Source organism: Oncorhynchus tshawytscha, linkage group LG06 (assembly GCF_018296145.1).
Source record: "Oncorhynchus tshawytscha isolate Ot180627B linkage group LG06, Otsh_v2.0, whole genome shotgun sequence".
In the NCBI taxonomy this organism is placed as follows: domain Eukaryota; kingdom Metazoa; phylum Chordata; class Actinopteri; order Salmoniformes; family Salmonidae; genus Oncorhynchus; species Oncorhynchus tshawytscha.
Genome location: NC_056434.1, coordinates 30699553 through 30725736, shown reverse-complemented (window position 1 = coordinate 30725736; position 26184 = coordinate 30699553). Strand labels below are relative to the sequence as shown.

Here is a 26184-nt window from a genome sequence, read left to right as displayed (position 1 = left end):
TAACAATAGCAGAGAGCAGAGCCCCCGACGACAGCCAGCCACTGTCTCCTACTCAGCCTGGATTAGTACAGCACCAGTCACAGAATCAGACAGTCAACAGTGAGCTGGATGGACATGTTGGACATGATCACGTCATTGGAGACAATGTGATCGCTGATCACTACGTTTTGTGGAATTGGGTCATCACCAACAAACCTCCATTGCCACAATGGATTTTTTTTTTTTGGGGGGGTTAAACAGAATAGGCACAAGTAAACCATTTAAAATATTTTCTCATGCCCCATCAAAATGAAAGTCAGACAGTGTAGGCTACAACACAATCTGGAATTAGTTCTCCAGAATTCCAGAGGTACATGGGAAGCTAGCTGTGGCTATGACTTCCAGCTGTGTTTGGTAAAATCTTACAGCTGCTTGATGGCCTAATATAGCATCTTTAAAGTCAAAAGACAAGTCAACAGTAAAACATACAGTAGTGATGAACCCTCTAAATGTGTTCAAACCATAATAGACTGGGTGCATAATGCGGACAACACAATGTGCAGTGATTATAAACACACTAATAAAAAGAAGCTGGTGAACATTCAAATACTAAGTAAGAATGTATCTACATACAGTTGAAGTTCGAAGTTAACATACACTTAGGTTGGCGTCATTAAAACCACTCCAACCATTTCTTGTTAACAAACTATAGTTTTGGCAAGTCGGTTAGGACATCTACTTTGTGCATGACAAGTAATTTTTCCAACAATTGTTTACAGACAGATTATTTCACTTATAATTCATTGTATCACAATTCCAGTGGGTCAGAAGTTTACATACACTAAATTGACTGTGCCTTTTAAACAGCTTGGAAAATTCCAGAAAATGTCATGGCTTTAGAAGCTTCTGATAGGCTAACTAACATAATTTGAGACAATTGGAGGTGTACCTGTGGATGAATTTCAAGGCCTAACTTCAAACTAAGTGCCTCTTTGCTTGACATCATGGGAAAAACAAAATAAATCAGCCCAAAAATTGTAGACCTGCAAGTCTGGTTCATCCTTGGGAGCTATTTTCAAACTCCTGAAGGTACCACGTTCATCTGTACAAACAATAGTAAGCAAGTATAAACACCATGGGACCACGCAGCCGTCATACCGCTTAGCAAGGAGATGCATTCAGTCTCCTAGAGATGAACGTACTTTGGTGCAAAAAGTGCAAATCAATCCCAGAACAGCAAAGGACCTTGTGAAGATGCTGGAGGAAACAGGTACAAAAGTATCAGCAAAATGAGTCTTATATCAACATAACCTGAAAGGCCGCTCAGCAAAGAAGCTCCAAAACCGCCATGAAAAAGACTACGGTTTGCAACTGCACATGGGGACAAAGATCGTACTTTTTGGAGAAATGTCCTCTCGTCTGATGAAACAAAAATATAACTGTTTGGCCATAATGACCATTGTTGTGTTTGGAGGAAAAAGGGGGAGGCTTGCAAGCCAAAAAACACCATCCCAACTGTGAAGCACAGGGGTGCCAGCATCATGTTGTTGGGGTTCTTTGCTGCAGGAGGGACTGGTGCACTACACAAAATAGATGGCATCATGAGGGGAAGAGGATGTGGCTGGAAATGTGGATATATTGAAGCAACATCTCGAGACATCAGTCAGGAAGTTAAAGCTTGGTCGCAAACGGGTCTTCCAAAATGGACAATGACCCCAAGCATACTTCCAAAGTTGTGGAAAAATGGCTTAAGGACAACAAAGTCAAGGTATTCGAGTGGCCATCACAAAGCCCTGACCTCAATCTCATAGAAAATTAGTGGGAAGAACTGAAAAAGCTTGTGCGAGCAAGAAGGCCTACAAACCTGACTCAGTTACACCAGATCTGTCAGGAGGAATGGGCCATTTCACATTCTTAAAATAAAGTGGTGATCCTAACTGACCTAAAACAGGGAATTTTCACTTGGATTAAATGTCAGGAATTGTGAAAAACTGAGTTTAAATGTATTTGGCTAAAGTGTATGTAAACTTCCGACTTCAACTGTACACATTCATTAATCCCACAAGCATATGAAACCTAAATAACCTCCTGACCTATATTATTACAAGTGGTTTAATAAAAGATGAAGGTTTACAAACAAATGAGGTCAGGCAGTAATAGAAAACAAAAATGATACCACACCTATACTCTTGCAACACCAGAATCAAAATGATGTATTCTTGCAACACCCTTGTTAGGCTACATAGATTTTTTTTTAAACACCCACCCCCATCAGCTTATGTACTAAGTGAATTTCAAGGTCATGGCAAAGAAAGGACTAACATAAATCTTAATGGGCTACCAAAACATAGATAATGATCATGCCATTTCTCAAAAATGCTAGTCTTCTATTAGCAAATAAGAGGAAAACATGCAGGTTGAAGCTAAAAATGCATTAGTCTGGCTTTACTAATAGAATCAACCCTCTCATGCAGCAGCACTAGCTGTAAATAGTAGAAGCAAAGCCCTATAATGATCAAAGGTGGATTAGCATACCAGCTCCCTATCCCAGCCTAGTCAGGGTGAGGAGATTTTAACAAGCTCTAATAAGATTTAAAACAACCTCAGACCTATAACTGATTCCCTTGTCTAAGAGCATGCAAAAACCTAAGCTGTACATGAATTCATTGGATAGTCTTGCTGAAAGCAAAGCACAGCTCTTGACTTCTTACATACTCTTATTATTATGATATCATTTATACTTTTGTACTAAAATAATATTTAAATGAGCTCCCAATGCATTACAATGGCAATAAAGGGCCCATAGAATCATGTACATTGGGACATTTCTAAAAAAATGTTAAAAATCAATTCTGCCATGCATCTCCTCCTACACCATTTAAGCTATAAAACCACATTGAGGTGTTCAGTCTGACCCTACTTAGATTGCTTGCCAAAGGCTTTTTGATACCATTTATACTTTTGTAACTACAGTATAACCCTTTTAAATGTGCATAAATGAACATGTTTTGAATGAGAATCATAGACATTCAGTGGTAACTATTCAAAATGCTCCTGCTCCTTGGCAAATTAAGCAAGAAGACCAACTTTTAAAAGTTCAGGCTAACCTAACTTCAAGTTCTTAAAACCTTGTATCAACTATATACATTTGCATAAATTACAATAAAATAACTCTAACAGTAACTCTTTATCCATTCAAACTAGAGACACCAAACCAACGTTCATGCTCAGGCTATCCTAAACTTCAAATTATGTAGAAGTTTGATGAACTATAACTATATAAATCTGCATATATTAGAATAACATAACTCACCAAAAGTAACTCTTGAAACCAACTTCACATGTTCAAGCTATCCTATCCAATCAATCAATCAGTCAATTTAGCTATTTTTTTCTACTATAACTAGTCACTACCATTACTACTGCAGTCACTTCCACTACTGTAACTTATTTCAAAACCATAAATGCTATTAAAAAGTTAGCAAGCAGACACATTTTCTTCAGTAAATGTACTTCTTTAGTTATGATTGTTAATTAAACAAAACATATGTAGGGTCTTAATTTGAACTATATTGTCACAGCAAAATAATCCTGCAGCAACAGGATTTGAACGTTTAGTCCATAATGTTGCTTGATCGGTGGTTGGGCTACTAGCTGGCCAAACGTAGGCTACATGAAAAGTGCAGTGTTAGTGTGGGTTTTCAGTGAATATATGTAAATCACAAAGCTCATCTGCAAATTCTTAGCAACAAAAGACTGATCAAATTAAGATCCTACATCTGTAAGTGACTGGCATGAGGAAGTAGGGCGAGAATTAATCCATCATCAGCATTTTTCTGAGAAGGTGGGAGAGAGGAGGATGATAGGTGTCATATGCTGATGAATGCAATCTTTCCTTGGGTTCCTTTCTCTCATCTTTATACCCTCCACTTGTGCTCCACATTCATCCCCCCTTTCAATCCCTGTCTGATTAAAAGACAGGTCAATCTGCTGCAGGCCTGGGGCATGTCTCCTGGGGTCACCTCTAGTGTGTGCGTTCCAGGCCTCCCCCACCCCTACTGTGTGCCTAGAGGTGACCCCAGGCAACATGCCCCGGGCCTGCCTGCTTGCCTGCCTGCCTGCCTGCCTGCCTGCCTGCCTGCCTGCCACACACACACACACACACACACACACACACACACACACACACGTATGTGAAGTGATGCTTAGGGGCAATATAAAAGAGATTGTGTACACATCAACAGAATATATATTGTTGGCCAACTGGTAAAAACATGACAAGGATAGGGAGGATATCCCACTTTAGAATATCCTTCATGTTCTGGTCTATACCATTACACTTATGAGGTTTGAACAACATGGGGCTAATAACCCTTTGGGAGTTGCATTCATATCCACTAAAGATGACCTGATATATTCCATCCAGGTATCATTCCTTCCAAATCATATAAACACCAACTCTCAATAGCAAATAACATTCAAGCCCCATGACTACAATACAACCTACCACAAACATTAGCACTTTACTAAGGCAGAAAGTCAAGGTCAGGACTGTTAATTTAATCTGATTTCAAGGCCGCTAAGCCGCATGTGCTATTTCTGAATTTAATGACATTCGAGTGTAACGTGTCTTAATTGGAAAAGAGTAAATCAGAGGTTTGAAGAACAGCTTGCTAGCAGAGAGGCATTAATCAGCCATCATAAATACATCCTCAGTTAAGAGCCAGGCGTGATTTATCCACAGAACATGCAGCAGCAAATGATGACCCATCTCTTTAACTACCCAGGGTTGTGAATACCAAACGAGACAGGAGATACATCACTCTGTCAGATGCATCATCACACTTATCATACATCTACAGTACATGTTTCACATAAATATCACATCTATAGCACAGCCAGTGAGATGGTTAACTAACCTTAATCATAAAAAACTGCACTTTTTAATGAGTAGGATTTCCAGGCTCCTGTGAGCAGATGTAAAGTAGAGTAAACATCCTGTAATTACACAACGTAATTATTTGTTCCTCTAATGTGCATGAAATACAAACCTGCTGTACATACAACTAAAAAAAGGAACCTGCAAGTATGAATTTCATTGGACGGTGTATATCATGTTTAGCCTGTACAAACGACTAATAAAACTTTAAACATGGCTCACACACAAGCAATGAAATGACAATCTACACATCACCTTCCTATTCTTTACATATCAAGATGTCCTTGTTACACCCACTTCTATTCTCGGAAAACAGACAGTTTGGCCTATTTATGGGCTGAACTAAATACAACCACCATGATTAATCATCAATCTGAGGCCTTCACTCTAACTCTCCGCTCTTCTAATACAAAGGCATCTTCAGACTGGCCTTGTGCCCATGAACAATGAACAGTGCAATAACAATAATAATAATTTTGGGAGTGCTTATATTTGTCCTGTTTAACTCTTGTACAAGTGTTCATTGTTCCAAGTGTGTAATGGAAATGTGTTTCTTGCATATCCCAACTCCCGAGACACCTGCAGGGAGTGGGGTTACAGCCAGGGTCACCATTGTCCAGTGCCCCAGGGCAATTGGGGTTAAGTACCTTGCTCAAGGGCAGTGACATGTTTCACCTTGTCTGCTCTGGGATTCGAACCAGCGACCTTTCGAATACTGGCCCAACCCACTAACCTCGCGGGTAACTACTGCCTCCATGTTTGGCCTTCTCTATAGACAATGCATTGCACATCATTTTACTCAGTACTGGGATATTTTAAGTTATCAGGAGAGGCTTTGAAAGAACTGTCATACTTCGTGTCACAGTATGGAATAAAAGTCCCTAAGTAGGAGAGTTCTTGGTTGTGAATGTCGATTGTACTATAAACTAAGGCAAACGGTTCAGCACTTGCGACGTTAAGCCACCAGCAAATTCACTATATGACCCCTGCATATAAGTAGTATGTCTCAAACAGTAACGAGGAGCAGGCTGTTGTGTCTTCACTGATGCTGGCTCAGAGAGGATATAGGCTTTCCTCTAATGTCACTTGAAGATACAGATGCTGACAGAAATTGTAAATCTTACCCTTGTCGCAGGGGCAGGGAGAAAACAGCTCCTTTTACTCTAGCTAAAAATACCCAGAAAAGTAGAACGTCCTCCAGCACTGCTTCACAGGGATCCAAATAGACTCCCGTCTCCCTAAGCATTTAAGAGGAAACCACTCTGCCATTTAGTAGAACTAATATGATGGTTTCCCTCTACAAGAACCTCCACTTATACTTAAATTGAGCCAAAAATCTTTATTCCTAAGTCATGAGGATAATTACTTTAAATTAAGCTAATATAAAACACAGAGGGATTTGTAAGTATTGAGTAAAACAAAGTGTAAATCCTCTACAATCATTATGTAAGTGGTTCTAAAATGATACTTGCTCCACTTAAGACTACTTTCAAAAAAGGAGCACAGCTTATTCTTTTACATTTCTCCAACTATAGTGCCTTCAGAAAGTATTCATACCCCGTGACTTATTCCACATTTTGTTGAGTTACATTCTAAATTTGTAATGGATACAATACATTGTTTTCTCTCACCCATCTACATGTTATACTCCATAATGAAAAACTGAAAACATGTTTTTAGACATTGTAGGAAATTTATAGAAATGTATCAAAAACATAAACGTAGTGTCGGTCCCATGTTTCATGAGCTGAAATAACAGATCCCAGAAATGTTCCATACCTACAAGAAGCTTTTTTTCTCTCAAATGTTGTCCACAAATTTGTTTACATCCCCATTGATGAGCATTTCTCCTTTGTCAAGATAATCAATCCATCCACCTGACAGGTGTGACATATCAAGAAGCTGATTAAACAGCATGATCATTACACAGGTGCACCGTGTGCTGAGGACAATAAAAGGCCACTCTAAAATGTGCAGTTTTGCCACACAACACAATGCCACAGCTGTCTCAAGTTGAGGGAGCATGCAATAGGCACGCTGACTGCAGGAATGTCCACCAGAGCTGTTGCCAGAGAATTGAACAGTAATTTCTCTACCATAAGCCACCTCAAACATAATTTCAGAGAATTTGGCAGTACGTTCAACAGGCCTCACAACCGCAGACCATGTGTATGGCATTGTGTGGGCGAAAGGTTTGCTGATGTCAATGTTGTGAACAGAGATTCCCATGGTGGTGGGGTTAAGGTATGGGCAGGCATAAGCTATGGACAATGAATACAATTGCATTTTATCAATGGCAATTTGAATGTACAGAGATACCGTGAAAAGATCCTGAGGCCCATTGTCATGCCATTCATCCGCCGCCATCACCTCCAGTGCCTGTGCCCAAGAACACTAAGGCAACCTGCCTAAATGACTATTGACCCGTAGCACTTACATCTGTAGCCATGAAATGCTTAGAAAGACTGGTCATGGCTCACATCAACACCATTATCTCAGAAACACTAGACCCACTCCAATTTGCATACCGCCACAACAGATCCACAGATGATGCAATCTCTATTGCACGCCACACTGCCCTTTCACACCTGGACAAAAGGAACACCTATGTGAGAATGCTGTTCATTGACTACAGCTCAGCGTTCAACACCATAGTGCCCTCAAAGCTCATCACTAAGCTAAGGACCCTGGGACTAAACATCTCCCTCTGCAACTGGATCCTGGACTTTCTGACGGGCCGCCCCCAGGTGTTAAGGGTAGGTAACAACCCATCCACCACGCTGATCCTCAACAAGGGGGACCCTCAGGGGTGCGTGCTTAGTCCCCTCATGTACTCCCTGTTCACTCATGACTGCACTGCCAGGCACAACACCATCATTAAGTTAGCTGATGACACAACAATGCTAGGCCTGATCACCGACAATGATGAGACAGCCTATAGGGATGGGGTCAGAGACCTGACTGTGTGGTGAAAGGACAACAACCTCTCCCTCAACGTGATCAAGACAAAGGAGATGATTGTGGACTACAGGAAAAGGAGGACAGAGCATGCCCCCATTCTCATCAACGGGGTTGTAGTGGAGCAGGTTGAGAGCTTCAAGTTCCTTGGCGTCCACATCACCAACAAACTAACATGGTCCAAGCACACCAAGACAGTCGTGAAGAGGGCACGACAAAACCTATTCCCCCTCAGAAGACTGAAAAGATTTGGCATGGGTCCTCAGATCCTCAAAAGGTTTTATAGCTGCACCATCGGGAACATCCTGACGGATTGCATCACTGCCTGGTATGGCAACTGCTCGGCCTCTGACCGCAAGGCACTACAGAGGGTAGTGCATACGGCCCATTACATCACCAGTGCCAAGTGTCCTGCCATCCAGGATCTCTGTACAAGGCGGTGTCAGAGGAAGGCCCTAAAAATTGTCAAAGACTCCAGCCACCCTAGTCATATACTATTCTCTCTGCTACCGCACGGCAAGTGGTACCGGAGCGCCAAGTCTAGGTCCAAGAGGCTTCTAAACAGGTAGAAATAGGAGGAAGGGAAGCGCTACTAAAGGTAGACAATAGTACATTTTGGTAGACAGAATGTGCTCTTTGGTAAAAGGGAGTCCCTGACGAAGGCCATGCAGCCGTAACGCGTCGGATTTTAAAAACCTTTTTCCCCATTGAACATGCCATACAAATAAAGGCATTTGAATTAATTATATGAAGAGTGCCTTGGTCCTCCTTTCTTTTTGAGGCTTCTAAACAGCTTTTACCTCCAAGCCATGAGACTCCTGAACAGCTAATCAAATGGCATTGCCCCCCCCCCTCCTACGTTGCTGCTACTCTCTGTTATTATCTATGCATAGTCACTTAAATAACTCTACCTACATGTACATATTATCTCGACACCGCTGCCCCCACACATTGACTCTGTACCAGTACCCCCTGTATATAGCCCATCTATTGTTATTTACTGCTGCTCTTTAATTATTTGTTATTCTTATCTCTTACTTTTCTTTTGTATTTTCTTAAAACTGCATTGATGGTTAAGGGCTTGTAAGTAAGCATTTCACTGTATTTGGCTCATGTGACAAATACAATTGGATTTAATTTAACTTAATGTACGGCCCCATGTCGCAAGGATCTGTACACAATTTCTGGAAGCTGAAAAAGTCCCAGTTCTTCAAAGGCCTGCATACTCACCAGACATGTCACCCAATGAGCAGGTTTGGGATGCTCTGGATCAACCTGTACAGCAGCATGTTCCAGTTCCCGTCAATATCCAGAAACTTCGCACAGCCATTGAAAGAGTGGGACAACTTTCCACAGGCAATAGCCTGATCAACTCTATGTCAAGGAGATATGTTGTGCTGCATGGTCACACCATATACCGACTGGTTTTCTGATCCAGAACCCTATCTTTAAAAAATATATATACATGTGTTGGTCACATAAATATATCTGTATTCCCAGTCATGTGAAATCCATAGATTGGGGCCTAACCACCCTGCATACCACTGCTGGCTTGCTTCTGAAGCTAAGCAGAGTTGGTCCTGGTCAGTCCCTGGATGGGAAACCAGATGCTGCTGGAAGTGGTGTTGGAGGGCCAGTAGGAGGCACTCTTTCCTCTGGTCTAAAAAAATAATAACATCCCAATGCCCCAGGGCAGTGATTGGGGACAATGCCCTGTGTAGGGTGCTGTCTTTCAGGTTGGGACGTTAAACAGGTGTCCTGACTCTCTGAGGTCATTATGATCCCATGGAACTTATCGTAAGAGTAGGGGTGTTAACCCCGGTGTCCTGGCTAAAAATTCCCAATCTGGCCCTCAAACCATCATGGTCACCTAATAATCCCCAGTTTACAATTGGCTCATTCATCCCCCTCCACTCCCCTGTAACTATTCCCCAGGCCGTTGCTGCAAATGAGAACGTGTTCTCAGTCAACTTACCTGGTAAAATAACAGATAAATAAAAAAAATAAAAGTTTAATTACATTGACTAAATGTCCTTATATGAACTGAAACTTAGTAAAATCTTTGAAATTGTTGCATGTTGGTTTATATTTTTATTCAGTATAGAAATCTCATTTATTCGCACCTCAGTCAATACATGTTATTGTATTGAAAATATGAAGAGTGGTACTCAGTGATGAGTTATGTTGGATTTTCCTCAAACATAATGCTTTGTATTCAGGACATATTTACATATTTAATTTCTTTGCCACATTCTTTGCAATTTTACTTTAGTGCCTTATTGCAAACAGGATGCATGTTTTGGAATATGTTTTATTCTGTACAGGCTTTTTTCTTTTCACTGTCATTTAGATTAGTATTGTGGAGTAACCACAATGTTGTTGATCCATCCTCAATGTTCTCCTATCACATCCATTAGACTCTAACCATTTTAAAGGCACCATTGGCTTCATGGTGAAAACCCTGAGCAGTTTCCTTCCTCTCTGGCAACTGAGTTAGGAAAGACACCTGTTTCTCTGTATTGACCATCCAAAGTGTAATTAATAACTTCACCATGCTCAAAGGGATACTCAACGTCTACCAATAGGTGCCCTTCTTTGCGAGGCATTGGAAAACCTCCCTGGTCAACATACAATCATTGGATAACAAAATAGACAAACTACGATCACGAATATCCAGCCAACAGGACATTAAAAACTGTAATATCTTATGTTTCACCGAGTCGTGGCTGAACAATGACATGGATAAAATATAGCTGGTGGGTTTTAAGCTGCATCGGCAAGATAGAGCAGCTGCCTCCGGAAAGACAAGGGGTGGCGGTCTGTGTATATTTGTAAACAACAGCTGGGGCACGAAATCTAATATTAAGTCTCGAGGTTTTGATTGCCTGAGATAGAGTATCTCATGAAGCTGAAGACCACACTATTTACCAAGAGAGTTTTCATCAATATTGTTCGTAGCTGTCGATTTACCACCACAAACCGATGCTGGCACTAAGACCGCACTCAATGAGCTGTGGAAGGCCATAAGCAAACAGGAAAACGCTCATCCAGAGGCGGCGCTCCTAGTTGCCGGGGACTTTAATGCAGGGGAACTTAAATCCATTTTATCTCATTTCTACCAGCATTTAAGATGTGCAACCAGAGAAAAAAATAAAGACTATCTAGACCAACTTTACTAGACACACACAGAGACGCGTATAAAGCTCTCCCTCACCCCCCATTTGGCAAATTTGACCATAATTCTATCCTGCTGATTCCTGCTTACAAACAAAAACTAAAGCAGGAAGCACCAGTAACTCGGTCAATAAAGAAGTGGTCAGATGACACAGATGCTAAGCTACAGGACTGTTTGCTAGCACAGACTGGAATATGTTACAGGATTCTTCCAAAGGCATTGAGGAGTACACCGCATCTTTCACTGTCTTCATCAATAAGTGCGTTGATGACGCCGTCCCCACAGTGACTATACGTACATACCCCAACCAGAAGCTATGGCATACAGGCAACATCCGCACTGAGCGATTGTGACTTGTTAAGCACATTTTCACTCCTGAACTTATTTAGGCTTGCCATAACAAAGGGGTTGAATAGTTATTGACTCAAGACATTTCAGCTTTTCATTAATTTGTTAACATTTAAATTAAACAATTTCAATTCAATATTATAGATCATTGACTATAGGCCAGTGACACAAAATCTAAATGAAATTCATTTTAAATTCAGGCTGTAACAACAAAATATGGAAAAAGTCAAGGGGTGTGAATCCTGTCTGAAGGCACTGTAATTGCAGAACATTCAAAGAAAGTATAATATACTATGTACTGTTGAAATAATTCTAGAGGGAATAGATCAGGCACTTACAGGATACAGTATACTATAATAAAGCCTTGCTGGGCTCACTGTTAGACATGAAGAACCAGCATGTGACTTGGCCAAGTTAGGAGGAGCTACTAGAGGACAAGAGACTAGAGCAGAGCACCGAACAGCTGCAGTCAGTCAGTCACTGGACTGTACACCAAGGATGGTGGATAATTTAAGATGTGCCACTCAGGTCATCCAAAAAAAAAAAGCTCAGTTCTGGTCTTCTTAATGAGGTTGCTCTCCAAAAGGCACCAATGCATTAGCAGCTGGGTCTGGTCTGCTTACTTCATTGACTGTATATGACCCAGAGAAAATTAGGGTGACGCTTCTTCCGTCTCTGTGTCCAGCCACACATTGTTGCCACGGCCTCCAAAACTGACTGGATTCCCTGGCTCCACCCATCAAGACTGTGGGAGGGTACGTTTGGATTCCTCTCTTCAAGCCTGAGTGGTCCCTCTGGTCATAAGAGGGTAGAGAAAGAGATGTTTTCAGAGCCCCTTAACTGGCTTTTCCCTAAGGAGCATTATAGTACGGAATCGATTTTTCTTGATATACCATCTGGGATCTTGGATCCTTCGTAAATTTCTTCTACAAACCTGAAGTTGGTTTTATGTGTAAGTTCTGACATAGTGAGTATGAGTGAGAGTCAGGAGTTCAGCTTGCATCTGCCACGCTATCTCGCCTTGCAACTCAGCCCACTCAGCATAGCATGGGGTCATAGTCTCTCACAGTCACACACAATCTAACACATTTCACAGATTACAACCCATTCAAAAGCTGACAACACTGGTATACCGTACATATGTAGCAGGTGAATAACACCATTTGTGAGGGGGTGATAAAGGATGTGGATGGATAGGTGTCTGACAGCTGGCTGTATTAGTCAGAGTCAGTGGTACAGTAGGACTGACACAAATCATCCCCCCTCAACTAGGGCTGGGTGGTAATCCATATTTTACTATCTACCAGTATTGATGCATGGACCAGTTTGATTTTTACCTTACATAACAGTATTTCAATGTTTGGTTTGTTAAATATAATACACATCAAATAACAGTGATGAAACTTGATTATGGCAATCATGTGTTCTTACCGGCAGTAAGATACTGCTTATTTGCGCACATGTAGTTTTTTAAATTGAATAGTGCCTATGATGCAGCGCTGAAGGTGCACACATGAAAGTAAGCATGCATGGGGCAGATACGGTGCTGTACAGTATCTGCCCGCTGTTGGCTAGAGCGCACGTATAGCCTACACAATAAGACAATTATGGACAAAAGATCAAAAGTATTTGTTAAAACGGCAAACAAGTATCGATTCCCTTCAAACATTTAGAAATGATATGCTCTTTCACCTAGCAAGTTATGCATTTACAATATCCATTTTTTTGCTTTCCTATTGTACTAGCTATTGCTGGTTTGACTCAGAAAATGAATTTAAATCTTTTGCATTATTTTTTTATTTTTAGAAAGGAAAGTATTGATGATCATGTCACCAGAATAAGATCCATGATATTTGTTGGAAAGGAGCATCAGGCTCACCACCTTGCACTTTCACCACCCTGAAGTCCGTCATCATTTATTTCATCTGTAGTCTAATAACCTGCATGATTTCCAGACAAGTCGTAGTGGGAAGAACACACAACATTTCATCACGTGACCCCAAGTTTATTTCGATATGATGGTTATTATATCAATATTTGCGCATAAAAGCTTTCCATCACGATATGATATTTTGTCCATATCACCCAGCTCTGCCCTCATCCTCAGGCCCTTGTCAGGATGATGTCAGCCAGTCAGGGAAAGTGCTGCTGTCTGCGAACACCACTGGGTTGGAGCAGCCCAGATTTCCAGTATTTGTAGGGCTTTATTTACCGTCGTAACAAAAAGCTTAGAGAAAATGTGAGTATTTTGAGAAATTCAAGATCAAAACAGCCATTTTATGTTCCAGGCTATTTCCGTCATTGTTTCCATCTTCTCGGAAAAAAAGAAGACTCAAGTAACAAAATGATGCTCTTTTCTCTGCTCCTGCAGTGAATCTGACTGGTGCGTGCTACACTAACTATAGTATGACACAGGTTGCAATTGGAGTAATATGCGCTATTATCACCAGAGGAAGAGGATAGCCGGAGAGAGGAGCATCATGAAATGTGCTTGTAATTAAGGAGAGATCATTGCTATGGCGAGCTTACAGAAACAAAACATCAGTCTAAGATTTCTCTTTCTGAAAAGAAAGCAGTTCTAGAGCAAACATGCTTTTCCTCTGGGCTGATTCAAGTGGGCGTATGAAATCATTGTGCTGCTGCTTCCAAAGGCTAACAGACCATTGGGATACTCCCTCTTCCAGTCTCTCACACACAGTAAAACCAGTACAGACGCCATACAAACTCAATGTGCATACAGAGCTTTCCCCTGCCCTCAGGACACATCTACCTAACAAAAACACATACTGTACAGTACAGGATATTAGTGATTTACAAACAACAAAGCTTAGAGAAAATTATTCAGGGAATCGTATACCAACTACTACAGTATGAATTGATAGTTTGATTGACTTACTAGTTGTTCACTGTTAAACATATGGGGATAATCATTAATAAGGCATTAAATGTATTAGATTAATCTGTGGGAGAGATGAACTTCCTCCTGCCTTTGGATCAGGAGACTGGGAGCATCAGAGCATTAGTATTTAGCAACATGCTCAGAGCATTGCCTCCCAGTCATATAAATCCTGGCCAATGTGTAATGTCCTGCAAATCAAGTAAAAGCAATCTCAGGTCCAGCCTCTTCTCTCCTCAGCTCACAGCCATCCTTCCTCTCTCGGTCTCATCCGTCAGAAGGCCAGAGGAGGCAGGTCCCGGACTACCTGCTGTCTGCTACCAGCAGCATACTAATTGTATTATCAAGAGCACTGGAACAGAAATTATAAACAGTGGCTGCGCCCCAATGTGTGATGGACTAGGATATTTTCTAAGAATGTTAGCTAGATATCCTTACACGAGGAAAAATAAATATCTACATCACAATCACACTACTTGCGCTATATCAGCCCTGAGCATATTGCACTGCTTCGTTCCTCCACTACATCACCAGATTCCTGCTGCAAGCTCTGGACGATTACACCGGATCTTCGCAGCTAGCTAGCTGCTACAGAGTTGCTATTGAGGCTAACGGCCTTGTCCAGAAGAGACCACACCAAGCTTAACTAGTGCCTCCAGAGATGCAACAACTGCATAGGTTTACCCCCACTGTACTCGCACCCTACCATACCCTTGTCTGTACACTATGCCCTGAATCTATTCTACCACGGCCAGAAATCTGCTCCTTTTATTCTCTGTTCCCAAAGCACTAGACGGCCAGCTCTTATAGCCTTTAGCCATACCCTCATCCTACTCCTCCTCTGGTAATATAGAGGTTAACCCAGGCCCTGTGTGTCCCCAGGCGCTCTCATTTGCTGACTTCTGTAACCATAAAATACTTGGGTTCATGAATGTTAACATCAGAAGCCTCCTCCCTAAGATTGCTTTATTCACTGCTTTAGCACACTCCGCCAACCCTGATGCCCTAGCCATGTCTGAATCCTGGCTTAGGAAGGCCACCAAAAATTCTGAAATTTTATATCCCCAATTACTACATTTTCCGTCAAGAAAGAACTGCTAAAGGGGGTGGAATTGCAATCTACTCTAGAGATTCGAGTTCAGAGTTCCGTCATACTATCCAGATCTATGCCCAAACAGTTTGAGCTACTTTTAAAGATCCATCTCTCCAGAAATAGGTCCCTCACTGTTTCCGCTTTTTATAGACCCCTCTTTGCTCCCAGCTGTGCCTTGGACACCATATGTGAATTGATTGCCCCCCCATCTATCGTCAGAGATCGTACTGCTAGGTGACTTAAATTGGGATATGCTTAACACCCCGGCAGACCTACAAACTAAGCTAGTTGTCCTCAATCTCACAAAAATGATCAAATAACCTACCAGGTACAATCCTGACCAGCGTGCCCTCTAAATACACCTCTGCTGTTTTCAACCAGGATCTCAGCAATCATTGCCTACGTCCGTTATTGGTCAGTGGTCAAACGACCACCCCTCATCACTGTCAAATGCTCCAAAAAACACTTCCGTGAGCAGGCCTTTCGAATTGACCTGTCCCAGGTATCCTGGAAGGATATTGACCTCATACCGCCAGTAGATGATGCCTGGTTATTCTTTAAAAGTGCTTTCCTCAGCATGCCCCTTTCAAAAAATGTAGAACTAAGAAAATATATAGCCCTTGGTTCACTCCAGACTTGACTGCCCTTGACCAGCACAAAAACACCCTGTGGCATACTGCACTAGCATCGAATATTCCCTGCGATATGCAACTTTTCAGGGAAGTCAGGAACCAATACACAGTCACTTAGGAAAGCAAAGGCTAGCTTTTTCAAAACAGAAATTTGCATCCTGCACTTTTTCCAAATTTTTTGGGGGCACTAAGTCCAGGGAGAATAAGAGCACCTCCTCCCAGCTGCCCACTGCACTGAGACTAGGAAACAGTGTCATCACTGATAAATCCACGATAATTGAGAATTTCAATAAGCAATTCTCTACGGCTGGCCATGCTTTCCTACCCCAACCCCGGCCTACTCATCCTCCAAATCCACAGCTGATGTTCTGAAAGAGCTGCAAAATCTGGATCCCTACAAATCAGCTGGGCTAGACAATCTGGACCCTCTCTTCCTAAAATTATCCACCGCCATTGTTGCAACCCCTATTACTACTCTCTTTCTTATCGTCTGAGATCCCCAAAGATTGGAAAGCGGCCGCAGTCATCCCGGACTTCAAAAGGGGGAGACACTAGACCCAAACTGTTACAGACCTATATCCATCCTGCCCTGCCTTTCTAAGGTCTTCGAAAGCCAAGTGAACAAACAGATCACAGACCATTTCAAATCCCACCGTACCTTCTCCGCTATGCAATCTGGTTTCCGAGATGGTCATGGGTGCACCTCAGCCACGCTCAAGGTCCTAAACGATATCATAACCGCCATCGATAAAAGACAGTACTGTGCTGCCACATCGACCTGGCCAAGGCTTTCGACTCTGTCAATCACCGGATTCTTATCGGCAGACTCAATAGCCTTGGTTTCTCTAATGACTTGCCTGGTTCACCAACTACAACTCAGAGTTCAGTGTGTCAAATCGGAGGGCCTGTTGTCCGGACCTCTGGCAGTCTCTATGGGGGTGCCACAGGGTTCAATTCTCAGGCCGACTCTTTTCTCTGTATATATCAATGATGTCGCTCTTGCTGCGGGTGATTCCCTGATCCACCTCTACATAGACAACACCATTCTGTTTACATCTGGCCCTTCTTTGGACACTGTTCTAACAAACCTCCAAACGAGCTTCAACGCCATACAACTTCCTATTTTGCAACAAAGCCTCCTTCACTCATGCTGCCAAACTTACCCTCATAAAACTGACTATCCTACCAATCCTTGACTTCAGCGATGTTATTTATGCTGCAGTAGTTTGTGTGTCGGGGGGCTAGGGTCAGTCTGTTATATCTGGAGTATTTCTCCTGTCTTATCCTGTGTGAATTTAAGTATGCTCTCTCTAATTCTTTCTTTCTTTCTCTCTCTCGGAGGACCTGAGCCCTAGGACCATGCCTCAGGACTACCTGGCCTGATGACTCCTTGCTGTCCCCAGTCCACCTGGCCGTGCTTCTGCCCCAGTTTCAACTGTTCTGCCTGCGGTTATGGAAACCTGACCTGCTACCTCATCCCAGACCTGCTGTTTTCAACTCTAGAGACAGCAGGAGCGGTAGAGATACTCTGAATGATCGGCTATGAAAAGCCAACTGACATTTACTCCTGAGGTACTGACCTGTTGCACCCTCGACATCCACTGTGATTATTATTATTTGACCCTGCTGGTCATCTATGAACATTTGATCTTGGCCATGTACTGTTATTATCTCCACCCGGCACAGCCAGAAGAGGACTGGCCACCCCTCAGTCTGGTTCCTCTCCAGGTTTCTTCCTAGGTTCTGGCCTTTCTTGGGAGATTTTCCTAGCCACTGTGCCATACCTGCATTGCTTGGTTTCTGTACAGCTGATGTAAGAAGGACTTTATAAATACATTTGATTTACAAATTAGCCTCCAACACCCTACTTGGCAAATTGGATGCAGTCTATCACAGTGCCATCCGTTTTGTCACCAAAGCCCCATATACTACCCACCACTGAGACCTGTATGGCTGGTCCTCGCTACAAATTCGTCGCCAAACCCACTGGCTCCAGGTCATCTACAAGTCTTTGCTAGGTATAGCTCGGCCTTATCTCAGCTCACTGGTCACCATAGCAATACACACCCGTAGCACGCGCTCCAGCAGGTATATTTCACTGGTCATCCCCAAAGCCAACAACTCATTTGGCTGCCTTTCTTTCCAGTTCTCTGCTGCCAATGACTGGAACGATTTGCAAAATAAATAAATCACTGAAGTTGGATACTTATCTCCCTCACTAACTTTAAGCGTCAGCTGTCAGAGCAGCTTACCGATCGCTTCAGCTGTATACAGCCCATCTGTAAATGGCCCATCCAATCAACTACCTACCTCATCCAAATATGTTTTTGTTTTTCTACACACCAGTATTTGTACTTGCACATCCTCATCTGCACATTTGTCACTCCAGTGTAAATTGCTAAATTGTAATTACTTCGCCACTATTGGCCTATTTGTTACCTTACCTCCTTACTTCATTTGCACACACTGTATACAGATTTTTTCTATTGTGTTATTGACTGTACGTTTGTTTATCACATGTGTAACTCTGTCATTGTTTTTGGCCCACTGCTTTGCTTTATCTTGGCCAGGCCGCAGTTGTAAATGAGAAATTGTTCTCAACTGGCCTACCTGGTTAAATAAAGGTGAAAAAATGTAATATTTAAATACTGTTGTGGATCCCTTTCTTATCTACATGTCTGTTTTTGACTAATTGTATTTGGATATAGTTAACATATTGTATTTGGAACACTCAAAGACAATGTCCTTGTGAATGTTTTATTAATCATAAAAACCATCATAACTGAGTCAAACCTTCTTAGTCTCTGAAGGCAGAAGTTCAGGGGGAGGACATGTTGTTGGCCCATTGTTTCCACATCACTGACTTTGCATTGCCCACCTTTTCCTGGACTTATAAGGATGGACAGCAGGAGCAGGCTGGGCCACTTCTGTTACCACAGGTTCAGAGCTGCCACTGCCTGCAAGGTCATCCTTATAAAAATATTCACTGCTGTGCTTTTAACATTTGAACCAAAGTCTGCTTTCAAATGTCAGATAAACAATGTCACTATAAAGAGCTATATTCACTGTAAAAGCACTAAAATGGGCACTTAACTGTGTACGTTCAGTGTGAGCCAACTTGCTATAAAACAATGGAGGAAAATAGATTGAGAAGGATGACTGATCCAGTTTCACAAAGTGTGCCTGAAAAATTAAAAAAACACCCATCAGTAAAACTGCCATATTGGTTTTACTGCTTCAGTGAGGGTGCTTGGTGTAGGAGTGCATTATAAAACTGTAAAGTTTATACATTGTATTAATAAAATGAGACCTTCTGCTATTTCTGTACTTTGAACAAACTGAAGAAGTGGAAAGGTAACAGTAACAACCACTGCTTTGAGAGGATCCCTGTTCATTTGGTGTTCAGCTGGTATGACCTGTCCTTTTATCTAGACACTACTACTACTTGTACAGCCATTCCAGCCTTGCTACAGACGATTACTGCTGTGGAGTAATTATCTTCTCACAGGACTCACTTGGTCTGAAAACAAAGTAAAACTTTCTTACACGTAGTTGGAGGCTAAGTAACCAAACAAAACTTCACAAGACAGCCAGCCAGCCGGCCAGCAGATAAAGTACTCAGGCAAGACTCCTTTCCACACACGCAATTAGGAAGACAGCTATTTACTGTATGTTCCCTCTCCAAATGATTAATGATTGGTCAATAAACACACAGTATCTCTATGCCACTTCTAGCAGCTTTGTTTTCCTCTCAGCAGCACGGTCTGAGAGCAAAGGAGAATCAAATGTTTAAATTGTCTGGGAAAGGCATAAACAAACAGCTTCTCCTGCTACAAAATATTATCCACTTCAGAAAGTTCTCCTAAAGGGTACCGTGTTGCCTGCTGACAAACTGGAAGCCATTTCTGAAGATAGCTACGCAAAGACACACTTGGCTGATTTATTTTCTCCAATATTCCATATACAATCCCTTTAGAGGACACACAAAATATCAAAAAACATGTATTCCCATTCCTACCATGACAGCTCGGTATTGCCAATACTCTCATTTGAAATAAGGACTTGTTTTATGTAACATGAATGTTTCGTAATCAGTGAAAACTAGCACCAACCATGTTCATCAACATCTGACAACACACGTTTTAGCAAAACATCAAGAACACAATATGGCAGAAACTGAGTGAATGAGGAAGAACATAGCCTTCTCCCAATTACTGAGCATTTCACCCATATGATTTCACCTCTTTTTCTTATCATTAGTCTCAGATGGGGTCTGGGTGTGTCACAGGCGGACATCTGAGAACCATTAACTCCACTGCCAGCATCCACGCTTTCCCTCTGATTCAAGCCCACCAACCAGAGCACCAATGACCTGTGCTGGCCACATTTCCAAACATACTTTATGAAAAGAACAGAGAAACTCCCTAAAAATATCAGCTTCCACAATGTAGCAGAGAGGAAAGGTAATCTACTTGATTGTGTTAACTCCTTGGCATACAACTCCATCACAGAATTGGATACTGTTGTGAACTGCAATTCACACATTTTGAGAGTCATCTAGGTCATCAGAACTACCTTTTAAGCACTTTTCCCCTCATCTGCCTTGATGCCCTGCGACCAGACCCTAGGCCTAGCTCTGTTTCTGATTAAGAAAAACAAACACCCAGCAGAAATCCACCGAAACATCTGATCACCATGATTAGACTCCCACAGTCATTGTGCAACACCTGCTTTAGATCTGAAGAGTCATCTGAGGAGAGCTAACGTGTGGTGATTATGTGGATGTGCTATAGGGGAGAGTACAAATGAGCCACTCCAGGACAGGGCTGGTGGCTGGACTGATGGACCCACTAAGGCGGTACGAGAGGATCGAGCTACAGGATTAGTTTCAAGTTTTATTAGTCGTATGTAGAGGATACACATGGTATTTACCATCCAAATAAATGCTTACGAGGCTCCTTCTCGACAACGCAACAAAAAATTAAAGATAAGAAAATGAAGTAAAAATGGCTCAGTAGAATATACAGTACAAGTCAAAAGTTTGGACACTGACTCATTCAAGGATTTTAATTTTTTACAATTTTCTACATTGTAGAATAATAGTGAAGACATCAAAACTATGAAATAACACATATGGAATCATGTGCTAACCAAAAAAAGTGTTAAACAAATCTAAATATATTTTATATTTGAGATTTTTCAAAAGGAGCCACCCTTTGCCTTGATGACAGCTTTGCACACTCTTTGCATTCTCTCAACCAGCTTCACCTGGAATGCTTTTCCAACAGTCTTGAACGAGTTATGTTGAGCACTTGTTGGCTGCTTGGCACCTTCCGTGGATCTGTTGGAGCGGTAGGGAAATTCGGGAAGTTCCAGTGTGCCTGGCATAGATATGGGCCATGACCAGCCTCTCAAAGCACTTAATGATGACAGGGGTGGGTGCAATGGGGAGAAAATTTGGGCATTTCACCTTGGTTTTCTTGGGGACTGGGAGGATGAAGAAAGTGGGGACTACAGCTTGGGACAGGGACAGGTTGAAGATGGTCAGCGCACACTCTGAAGACGTGGCCAGGGATGCCATCTGGGCCTGGTCTTAGTGAGTATTCACGCGAGGGTTTTCCTCATGTTAGCCTTGGAGAGAGAAAGCACCTGGTCATCCGGAACGGTGAGAGCCTTCCTGAATGGCTCTATTTTCTGCCTTAAAGCGAGCATAAAATGTGTTAAGTTCCTTGGAGGGAGGCTACGGTGGGAACCACACAGCTGGATTTGCCTTTGTAGTCAGTGATAGCCTGTAGTCCTTACCACGTGTCGAGTCTGAGTTGTCAAATATTGATTAAAGTTTGAGTTTGCGTGGTCTTTTTGCACCCCTAATGGATTTGCGTCGCTCGTACCTGCTTGCCCTGAGCCACCGAGTTGTCAGGGTTCATTCTGCTGACACTGAAAGCTGCAGTATGGGCTGTCATCATGGTACGAATTTCATTCAGGGTTTTTGGTTGGGGTATGTCCGGATTGTTATTGTGGGTATAACATCATCAACACATTTCGTAATGAAGCCTGTGAGATTCCTGTGATATTCCTCAATGTTTGATGGATGAGTCTTGGTGGGATGAATCTGAACATTTTCCAATCAATATTCTCAAAACAGTCCTGCAGCATTGAGTCTGTCTCCTCTGTCCAGCGATTAGGGATTCGAGCACATGAAGGATGCTGCCACGCTTAGTTAAGGACTCGCAGGCACACTATTTCATGCTTCACATCTGAAGGTTACCATAGCAACAACATTTTGGGGCAATTCCCAGGTCAGGTGGCTTCTGTCAGCGCCGTGCAGTGAGAAAACCCTTAAAGGCCTTTGCTGTGCAGTCAGACATTCACTCACAGCACAGGCCCAAGCAAAGACTAACAAAAGCCACTTAATATAATTCTTGACATGAGTCAATTGTCAGTGTTTCTCCTATATGCAAATCACTGCCATTTAAAAAAAATATATAGAGCGTGTACAAAACATTAAGAACACGTTCTCGTTCCATGACAAAGACTGACCAGATGAATCCAGGTGACAGCTATGATCCCTTATTGATGTCCCTTTTTAAATGCACTTGAATCAGTGTAGATGAAGGGGAGGACACAGGTTAAAGAATCATTTGTAAGGCTTGAGACAATTGAGACATGGATTATGTACAGTATAGTGTGTGTGCTATTCAGAAGGTGAATGGGTAAGATAAAATATTTACGTGCCTTTGAACGGGGTTGGTAGTAGGTGCCAGGCGCACCGGTTTGTGTAAAGAACCTCAACATTGCTGGGTTTTTCACGCTCACCTAGGGCTGGGTGGTATACTGTATTTTTTAACGATATACCGGTATTGATGCACAGACTGGTTTGTTTTTTTAACTTTAACTTCTATAACCGTATTTGAATGTTTGGTTTGTGAAATGTGATACGCCGTGTGTAACGTCCATTTTTATAGTTTACTTCGCCCCTTATCATTCAAGGAGCGCATTTGTTGTTCCTTGACTACGAGACACTTGCATTTGGTCTGCATGGTCAATGCACCACAGGCAACAATGTTGATGACAACAATGCTGTTTCCACTTTACTTCTTAATATAAATCCACTAGCATTCTGTAATTACACTATTAGTTTGTGTTTCTTAATTCTACAAACATCTAGTTTGTCTTTTCTTAGCAAGTTTGGCCTAAGTCGTGTAAGCCGCTAATGCTGATTGCTAGTGAGCTGGCTAGTCAGAACAAACATAATTAGCAATGCAGCCTGATAACACCAGTGACGGTGTAGACCTAAAATCAGCATGTTTGTGCAACTGTATCTTCAAAATCAAAGAGGAATACGCAAAGCATGAATATGTTAGCATGAACTAGGTAAGATGAAAACATTAAAATGTAGCCAAAGATTATAGTATCCCCTAGAAAACACTTAACACTTCGGTTTCTACCCTAACTCGTCTCTGGCATTTTCCTTGGTTGTCATGTCAAACAACACAGTATTCAATGTGCCCAATATTATATTTTAACTATAGAATTAGTATAATCATTCTATTTCCATGATTCCAACAGTTCACCCAAATCGCAATTGCAACTTTGAGAAAAAAAACGTAGTACTAAAAACAACATAAGATAGAAAACACACTGAAAAAATATGTATAAATAAGAAGAACACGAGAAATAAGCAAGCTATATACAGGGTAAGTTCCAATACCATATTTGCAATGTGCAGGGATACTGGAGTGATAGAGGTAAGGTATAGACGTATAGGGGTAAGGTGACTAGGCATCAACATATGATAAACAGAGTAGCAGCATCGTACTGTATATGATGACTGTATGTGAGTGTGTATGCGTGTGTGGAGTCAGTATAAATATGTGCATGTTATGTGTGAGTAAATGAAGCGAGTGTGAGTGTGTGTGTGTGTGTGAGTGTGTAGAGTCCTGTGAGTGTGCATAGAGACAGTGTATCCATTTTGTTAGCTATTTAGCAGTCTTATGGCTTAAGGACAGAAGCTGTTGAGAAGCCTGTTGGTGTCAGACTTGATGCACTGGTATCGCTTGCCATGCAGAAGCAGAGAGAACAGTCTATGGCCTGGGTGGCTGGAGTCTAACAATTTCCGGGCCTTTCTTTTACACTACCTGATAAAGAAGTCCTGGATGGCAGGGAGCTAGGCCACAGTGATGTATTGGGCTGTCCGCAACACCCTCTGTAGGGCCAAGTGATCGAGGGCGGTGCTGTTGCCATACCAAGCCGTGATGCAGCCAGTCAAGATGCGGTCAATGGTGAAGCTGTCGAAGGTTTTGAGGATTTGAGGACCCATGCCAAACCTTTTCAACCGCCTGAGGGAGAATAGGCGCTGTCGCTCCTTCTTTACGACTGTGCATGGAACATTTTAACACAGAGGAACTTGAAGCTGCCCCCTCTCTCCCTTTCCTGTAGTCCACGATCAGCCCCTTGCTATTTCTGACTTTGAGGGAAAGGTTGTTGTCCCAGCACCACACTGCCAGGTCACTGACCTGCTCCCTGTAGGCTGTCAAATTGTCACCAACCACCGTCATGTCATCAGCAAACTTGATGATCGTGTAGGAGTCATGCATGACCACGCAGTTGTGGGTGAACAGGGAGTACAGGAGGGGACTAAGCACACACCCCTGTGGGACCCCTGTGTTGAGGATCAGCATGGCGGAGGCGATGTTGCCTACCCTCATCACCTAGGGTCGGCCCGTCAGGAAGTCCAGGATCCAGTTGCAGAGGGAATTGTTCAGTTCCAGGGTCCTAAGGTTGGTGACAAGCTTGGGAAGGGACAATGGTGTTCAATACTGAGCTGTAAATGAACAGCAACTTAGGTATTCATCTTATCTAGGTGGGTGAGGGCAATTGAGTGCAACCGAGGTTGCATCGTCTATAGATCTGTTGGGGCGGTATGCAAATTGGAGTGGGTCTCGGGTATTTAGGATGATGAGTTGATGTGTGCCATAACCATGCTTTCGAAGCACTTCATGATTACAGATGTGAGTGCAAGAGGGCTGTAGTCTTTTTGGCATGAGGCCTCAGTTCTTGGGAACAGGAATGATGGTGGTCAGCTTTAGGGATGTGGGGAATACAGACTAGAACAAGGAGAGATCGAAAATGACCGTGAATATGCCTGCCAGCTGTTCTGCGCATGCTCTGAGAACACACCCTGGAATACTGTGCCAGTGTTGACCTGATTAAAGACAAGATCACCCAGTCCTCTGGGTCACGGAGGGCCCTCATGCACAGCACAGTGTTGTTAAAACGTGCATAAAATGCATTGAGTTCGTCTGGTAGAAAGGCATCGTTGGGCAGATCATGGCTGTGTCTTCCTTTGTAATCCGTATTGGACTGTAGCCCCTGTCACATGCGACAGGTGTCAGACCCTTTGTAATATCATTTCACCTTAATCCTATATTGTCCTTTTGCCCGTTTGATGACTCTGCAGGGGTCGAAGCAGGAGTTATTGTACTTGTTCCTGTCTTCAGCCTCAGGGTTGTCTGTATATGTATAGATGTATGCCCCAGGAAGACCCCAACTGCTGATTTCCCTTGATGAGAGAGAAAATACCAAAGCCTTACCTTATTGCTGAATCATAAAATGGCCAAGGATTTAAGCAGGTTTTTACAGCTGGAAAGAAACAAAGACCCAGTAAGCTACAGGAAGGAAATATGCACGGCTGACAATGTTGCTGAATCACCACTTCTCAGAAGAGCAAATTCTCCTACTAAAAGACAACCCATAACCATTCCATAAGAGCCATAATTGTCTCAAAACATACACTTAATGATCAAGCAAAGCAGTGTGTGGTTTATCTTCAGTGCATTCTTAGATGACACAGTAACATAAAATGGAAAAGTAATTACTATATACACTACCGGTCAAACGTTTTAGAACACCTACTCATTTCAAGGGTTTTTCTTTATTTTTTATATTTTTTATTTTCTACATTGTAGAATGATAGTGAAGACATCAAAACTACGAAATAACACATAATAACACAAGAACAGCTCAAATTAGCAAAGGGAAACGACAGTCCGTTGTTACTTTAAGACATGAAGGTCAGTCAATACGGAACATTTCAAGAACTTTAACATCTCTTCCAGGGCAGTCGCAAAAACCATCAAGCCCTATGCAGCTCTCTGCTGCAGA

At 42.3% G+C, this 26184-nt stretch overlaps 1 protein-coding gene across 3 annotated transcripts in view; it reads right to left on the bottom strand.

Moving 5' to 3' along the window:
• Window positions 1-26184, bottom strand: part of LOC112252395 (talin-2) — a 139678-nt gene that overhangs the window by 78088 nt on the left and 35406 nt on the right. Inside the window, exon 2 of one of the 3 annotated variants that reach the window (XM_042323164.1) lies at window positions 25614-25662. The exons of the other annotated variants lie outside the window; for them this stretch is intronic. The gene's annotated coding sequence lies outside the window, so the exon portion shown is untranslated. The remainder of the gene's footprint in view (window positions 1-25613; window positions 25663-26184) is intronic. 3 annotated transcript variants of the gene reach the window in all.